The following is a 7,493-nucleotide window of genomic DNA, read 5'->3' on the forward strand; positions in this document are numbered from 1 at the left end:
AGAGACAACTAAAGAGTAACGATTTTGAAACATAAGGAAAGATGATTGTGTAATACCAAGTACTTTTTAAATAAAACCCTATCATTTAAGCAATAATAAACCTACTTCTCTATGCCATCGATCTTCGATAGTAGAAATTCTGTGTGTATGAGCCCCATATTCTTTAATAACATTTTGCATCAAGAAGCAGACAGATTATTTTTGAGGCATGAACAAGGAATGTTTACCTTTCTAAATATCTGATTAGCGTTTATTTCTTTCTCACTTCTGCGTCTGCCAAAGCTGAGACCTCTCCTGCTTGGTTGAATGATAGACAATTTATTTATTTTCCACAACAGCTCCTTCCTGGCGAAGTGACGGGGGGCATCACTGCAGAGGACTGATAGTGGCAGCTGCAGTGGGGGTTTTGCAGCACTTTGGTTGGTTGGATGTTAAACTTTGGGATGCTTCTGCATATGCATTCCAGTTCCAAACAAATCTCACTCTATTTTAAGGAAAAAAAGAATCAAAACATAAATAATGCCAGTGGTTTTATTTTCTGTGTGCATGCTTTGAACCAGAGTTTTTACCATACCCCTAACCATAAATTAACACTAGATGAAACAGATTCTTTCTTCTTGACAAGTGACAGAGATCTATTCACAGGTAAAATGAACATTAAGTTGATTTAAAATCCTGTAATAGTAAACTGGTACCCATTTATACTTCCTAACACTGGTGCACATAAATACCAGCTGTATAGCCACAGAGAACCAGTCAAAAAATACTAAATTCTGCAAAATGTGTAGGAAAGTGAGAAAGTGCAGCTAATTTTAATTTAGTGTTTATGATAGGTGAATTAGTCCTTTGAAATTATTTTTGTGCAGTACATAAAAGGGATTTAATCCATTAGGCTCTTCATGTTTAGACAAAACAGACATTATGCTCACTATTTCTTTATCATTTTTCTGTAGTCAGTATTACAATTCATTTTCTGATATTCAGTATGGACCCCTCTTTTTGTTTCAGGACTAGCTTTAGCTTGATAAAAACATATGCTGTGTCAAAGTATTGTTTTCTTCAGTTTGTCTTTATGATCTGAACATCATAGTTCCTCTCTTGTGTATTGTATATTATTGATCTTGAAGACCTTGAAATCCATGTTACCTTTACATTTTAGAAATTTTCAATAATGGTCAGGAGGTATTTTAATATTTAGCTGAAAATTACTTGATGGGCTTTGATTGTCACGCAGGTTTTTTGTGTTTCTTTTTCAGTTCAAACAAGGTTTTGAAGAAGCAAGTCAATTTTTACTGCAGAGAAGTGGTAAGTATTGCCAGAGGACAACTTTTAACAATGTTTCCTCTTCTGGAGAACTTCTTTCCTTGAGGAAAGGTAGCACACAAAAAGTGATAACCTATAGTACGAGCCTGTAACGGTGAAATAAGAAACGCCAAACAAAAAATTGTGTGACCAGGAAAGGACATTAAAAACAACAAAAAAGGGCACATGATGATGGACATCAGCAGTTCAGGGGAACAGCAAGGTGCCAACTGGTCAGCTACAAGGGAAAACCATTCCTAAAAATATTGATTATAATCAGATAATTAACACAATTGGCAACAGAGACAAAAGGGTACATCTCAGTCTCAAGTAAGTTAGAGAGAACACCTATGAGCTGTATGTTTTATACTGATGTGAGCTTCAGGATTGTCACTGGGTAGCACTTGAAGGGGTGACTGATTCAGTCACAGGGCCATCAGGAGTTATCTTCCAGAACTTGTGAAATCAGGTGATGCAAGGAAAACTGGGGAAGAATGAACATAATAGCCACCTAGATTTCAAAAAAAAAGAAGCAGAGACAGGGAGTTAGTATCATCAGCTTCATTGCATTCTCTAGAAGAGTGTTAGCACAACTCAATGGTTTATAAGCACCCTCAGACATAAAAAATAAACCAGCTACGGTCAATATGAATTTGTCAAGAAGATGCTGAGCCAACCCAGTCTAACCTCCCTCCCTGACAGAGTACCAAGCCCCATGGACTGAAGAGCAGTAGATCTCACATCTCAATTTCAGTAAAGCTTTTAGCATTATTTCTATGGCCTTTTCATAAGTAAACTGGAAAAATAAGGTCTAAGCAAGACTGTTAACCAGTCAGTCAAAAATGGGTGGAAAACTAGTTACACAGTCACAGCAGCAACTGCAGCAGAGTCAATTCTGGCTCGACTCCAGTTCCTTCCAGCATTTTAGTTGATGAGTTGAGTGATGGGACCCCAAGTTCTGAGCAGAAGACTGGGCTTGATGACTTACTGAGGGCCCATCAATAGGAATTATCCTACAATAGCATGGCCCTCTTTTTCTGAATTTCCAGATGATACCTACCTGGGAAATGCTGTCAGCTTCTTGAGATATAGGACCAGATTTTAAAATGATTAGGAGAAGTTCAAGTTACGGTTTAAAAGCTTATGATATCACTAAGTACTGATAAACAAAATATTCTATACTTAAGAAATAATTCTTCAAATACAGTATGGGAAAGAAACAGTTAAAAGTAGCTTTATCAAAAAGGATGCAGGGGGTTGCTGGGCCCAAACTGAATCCAAGTCAAACAGGTCATGGACAAATCAAACAGTGATCTGGGACACAGGGTACAATTTCAGCCTCTAGGGCGTGCAGACCAGTCCCACCCGTCTGCTCGGCCTCAAATTGAGATAACACGGTCATTCTTGGGATCTGAAAGCAGAAAGAATCTGAATTGAAGGGAGGGAGTCCACAGAAGATCACTGAAAATTCTAAGAGTGCAGAAAATATGATCTATGAAGAAAGGCTGATTATCAGGACTATTTCGATAAAACAATGGAAAAGCAAAAGGGAAAAATTAACAGCCTAGCTATCTAACAGACTGCTGGAAAGAGTATAGGAAGAAGTTATTTTCCCTGCCTGTGAAGAGCAGAAAAGACTGAATGGGCTTAAACGGCAGCAAGGAAGATTTGGGTTAAACATCAGGATAAGCCCTCTAATTGTAAGAACAGTGAAGCACTGAAACAAACTGTCTCCATGAGTGAAGGCCCTGCAGGTTGGGTGAAGCAGACCTTCCCAGCAGACCACCACCACCAGCACCACCCTCAGCAGTGTAAGACTACTGAGGGGCACCAGAGACAAGTCAGCCTTCAGATTTCTGGCAATCCTATTGTTTAGGTTCTAAATTATGTGAATAAAATCATCCTTTTTTTGCAGCAGAAGAAATTCTGTAATATTTAATCCTGATTTAAATGTACTTCATAGCCCACTTTCCTAAAGCTTTGCTCTGCTCCAGTAGTCCTTAATCTCTTTATTTTTGTAACCCTCTCACAATCATCAGATGCCAGAGAGAAGAACACCTTGTGACTGACACCTCACACATATTTCCTTTTATTCCTCCCAAGAGTTATTTCATTTTCTGCCCAAGTTTCTCTAAATCCTTTTTTATTAAGTATTCGAGTACCACTGGCACCACTGTACATATAATTCCTCTTTGCTGTCACCTACACACTTCATAAAGGTCTTGACATTATTTCTCCAAAAATTTAGAAGATGCAGAATGGAGAAGGTACATTCCCCAAATCCAGTAACACTCTTCAAATTCCCTGGAATCCCATGGCTGTTTTCACTGGCCTTTCACTTGATTTTGAAGGAACTGAAAAGACAAATGCAGATTTCCCCTCCAATTTAGATTAATTCATTCTAGGCCACATGATGTACTTATCCGAAATAGGTGACACCGAATGTATTTCTAGATTACTTTTTGAGCTGTCCTACACAATGAAGAACATAATTAGACTTGTATGGCAGAGCAAGCAAGTAATTTTATAACCAGGAAATGAATGTTCTGAAATTCCTATTTTAGGAAATCAAAACTAAGACCCTTAATTTGAAAAATGTTGATCATACAGTAACTTAAATTTTATAACCAGAAAAATACCTTCAAACATAGTTTTTAAGAAACTAGCCATGAATTTTGGCAATTTTATCCTATCAACTAATTGTGGACCTGTTTTTCCTTAAATATTTCAATTTCTCTCTGAATTTAGAGTTACAAAAGATTCTTAATGTTTGCAATTCTACAGACACTGAAAAATTAAAACAGTTGGCAGGATCACTTGTTTCAAAAATGTAACTAAGCTTCTCTAGTCTCATGCTATGTCCTTATCCATGGTTCTTTCCTGTGACAGACTTGGCTGACGCTGATTTGGACTGGATGATCCTAGAGATTTTTTTTCCAACCTTAACAATTCTATGATTTTATCTTCATTGGTTTGGTTTTCCTAATATTCTGAGGACATTTTGGACTCGCTGAACGGTAAATCCTCGCTTCTGGATGGAACTTTAGACTATGGTCTATTCTTACTCCTGCAGGTCAGCTCCTGCTCACTTTCATTAAAAAAACCAGAGGCGCAGACTTTTCCACTCAGTAACCTAAAGGAAGTCAAGGAACGTGTATTCCTGCATTTTCACAGCTAATTCTGTTATCTTCCCCCAAGACTCCATCTTAATTCTGCACAATGCAGGAGTAAACGAGTGAAAATTGACGCACTGCATACAAGCCTCTCCACCATTGTCCAGATTTCCTCCTTTAAATGCCAGAAATGCACACAGCAGTAGCAAAGATTCTGCACGACAGATGTTGGGCTGAGAATTCACAATCAAGGAGAATGAAAAAGTGATTTGCTGAATGGATCTGAGCAGTTTGGAATCAGAAGCAAATAAGCCTAGAGCAAGGACCAACATTTAAAAAAACCCTCACATCTCCCCCTTTATATTGATATAAATAGTAATTTATTTTCTCAATATAGCAATGATTTCTTATTAACAGAAGCCAACTATCCAGTATATTCAGCTTATTTCCAAAATCTGTCTTTTTCTATGTGGGATATGAAACCATTCTCTGCCCTGCTGGCAGATGCATGAGGATGCCAGAGTACTGGAAGAAAACTCTCAGTTTTTGTTGGAAAACATGGAGATAAAAATGATGGATGAACTAAACTCTACAAGATCAGGACAAAAGACACAGAACAGAAAGGTGAACTGTACACAGAAACTCACATTTATCCAGTGTCATCAGCTTCCAAAAAGTACAATCCAGGTATTTTGCCCCCATGACTATGTGAAACAACTGTTGATTTCACCACTGATGGTGAATGAAGAGGCATCTCCCAAGCTCTAAGCACGAACCTTCAATACTGAAAAGCAAGTGCCTGACACTTAACTGAGATACAAGCTTCTCTTATCAGTGCCTCCTATGTATTTGCAGAGTGCCAATGTCCAGGTGCCTGAATAATCTCAATGAATTATTGAGATATTTATTTCTATGTCTAGCTCAGTTTGTATAAAAACCCAGCTGTACAAACAATGTACTCTGCCTCCACAAGCAGTTACCAGCAGGTAACACGTGACTGTGTACTTTCCTTAGCATGGAAAGCTGTCTCCAAGGTGGTGGTGCTCCAAGGTATTTGAACTGAATAGGTTTAGATTAGATTTAGGTAGGTTTAGATTAGATATTAACAGGAAATTCTCTACTGTGAGGGTGGTGGGATACTGGAACGTGGTTGCCCAGAGAAGCTGTGGATGCCCTGTCCCTGAAAGTGTTCAAAGTCAGGCTGGATGGGGCTTTGAGCCACCTGGTCTAGTGGAAGGTGTTCCTGCCCATGGCAGGGGAGTTGGAACTAGATGTCTTTAAGATTCCTTCCAACCCAAACCATTCTATGATTGCACATTGATGGTCCTTCCACTGCAAGTCCTGTCACCCAGCCAAGGCCAGGCTCCATAACAGCCCAACCTCTGCACACCAAGCTGTGGTAATACCTTCATATTATATTCTGTGGAGCACCTCCATACAAAGAGCTTTGTTGTTGCTGCTCTTCATCCACGAGTGACAAAGGAAACTGCAGGGAGGGTAAAAAAAAGCTCTGGCTCTGGCCTGGGGAAGAATTTTTTCCAGTGTATCAGTACTTCAATTCCAGACTGCACGACTCAGACAGTGCCAAGCGCAGGAAAGGACGATGTGAGCTTCAGGGCATCATTTCTACCGAAAGCCAAGTTCCAGGACTGGGGAGGGGGAAGGAAGGCCTGCTTTCCCTACAACTAAAGCTCTGCACGAAAGGAAGACGAACCCAGAAACGCTGTGTATGCGTGGCAGGCTTTCTCCACGCCGTGCGCTCTTGCCGGGGGAGTGGAATGCTTGGAGAGCACAGCAGCCTGTTTTCTCCTGATGCCATCTGCTGGCTGAGCTGCCAGGGTGAGGCTGCGCTCGCCCAGGCAGAGACAGCACACCAACATAAAAGCCATCATAAGACTTCACTTAGCAACACTTGCAAAGTCCTTAGCAAACCCCTCAGAAAAACGGAATACTTATTTTTTTAAGATGGAATTAAAAAAATGCACAAAATTATTTTACAAGCTTAAAATTAAGGGAAAGGACAAAAGTGAATATTTAGCTAGCACAGATTTAACAAAATGATTTACATTACATTGTTTAGATGAAAAATAAAATTGTTTTTGAAAAGCTGGTACTGTCAGAAGCAGAGCTGGTCCCTGCTCTGGCACAGGCCCATGAAAAGAAAATTCTAACCAAAACAAACTAAGTTAAAAAATCCGCATGACAGTAGATACTGAGGGGCTTTGCCAGGTGGGTATTGGATATGAAAAAAAAGTCCCTGAATGATAAAACTACAGAGGTTGATACAGCCTTCTTTCTGCATTTGGACAGATTCTGGCAGACAGGGCTGTCATCTGCTGCTAACAAGACCCTCAGATGGTATCACATCTGAAATAATAATAATGACAGGAGGCTAGACAAAAGATGGTGCTTAGTTCTGATATTTCCAAGCAAGCTTGTGAAAAAGCTGTTTGTTGCCCACCCTGTAACATTTGCACCCTCACCATCAGTACTCAAGGCTCTCTTTTTTAGATTAACATGATGAAAATGGTGGGGGTTTTTCTGCATTTTAATATAATGGCTATTGAATTTCCATTTCAGGAAGGCCTTCCAGACCTGAAGAAATAACTGCTCTGAGGAATGTAACTTGGACTGGATGCCTTTCATGCACCATGGACATTTAATTTCTTCTGCTTTGGGAATGGGAAATCAGGGAAGTGCATGCTGGGATGGTTGCTGCTGTTAAGGATGTTCTGGACAGGATTGCAGATGGAGGCAAAGCACTAAAATACACCCAGCACAAACTACCCAAAGAAATATAATCATTTTCATCCACAAACTATTCTACTTAAACAACTTAATATACAACACCTAGTTTTATTTTACTAGTATAAGATGATTAATACTCAGATTACATCAGAAGTCATTCAAACTGTGCCTTACATCATCATAACTGAAAAATCCTTTACAAAGGGTTTTTGTAAGCTTTTGATTTTTCTCTCACATTTCTAGTTCATCAACTTGAACATACAATGGACATGCACAAGCAGGATCTCCTGACTAAGGCACTGAACACAAAATAAATAAACAAATGAGAAA

At 39.3% G+C, this 7,493-nt stretch overlaps 1 long non-coding RNA gene across 1 annotated transcript; it reads right to left on the bottom strand.

Annotated features, from left to right (window-relative positions):
* Positions 1 to 517: 517 nt before the first annotated feature.
* On the bottom strand, positions 518 to 5,552 carry LOC121665150. Its single transcript, XR_006016253.1, has 2 exons — positions 5,063 to 5,552; positions 518 to 1,813 (listed from the first exon to the last, which is right to left on the bottom strand). It is a non-coding gene; the product is annotated as an uncharacterized LOC121665150 (long non-coding RNA).
* Positions 5,553 to 7,493: the final 1,941 nt, after the last annotated feature.

Source organism: Corvus kubaryi, unplaced genomic scaffold (assembly GCF_017639235.1).
Source record: "Corvus kubaryi isolate FWS band 111438036 unplaced genomic scaffold, C.kubaryi_AGA036_p1.0 37312, whole genome shotgun sequence".
Classification (NCBI taxonomy): Eukaryota; Metazoa; Chordata; class Aves; order Passeriformes; family Corvidae; genus Corvus; species Corvus kubaryi.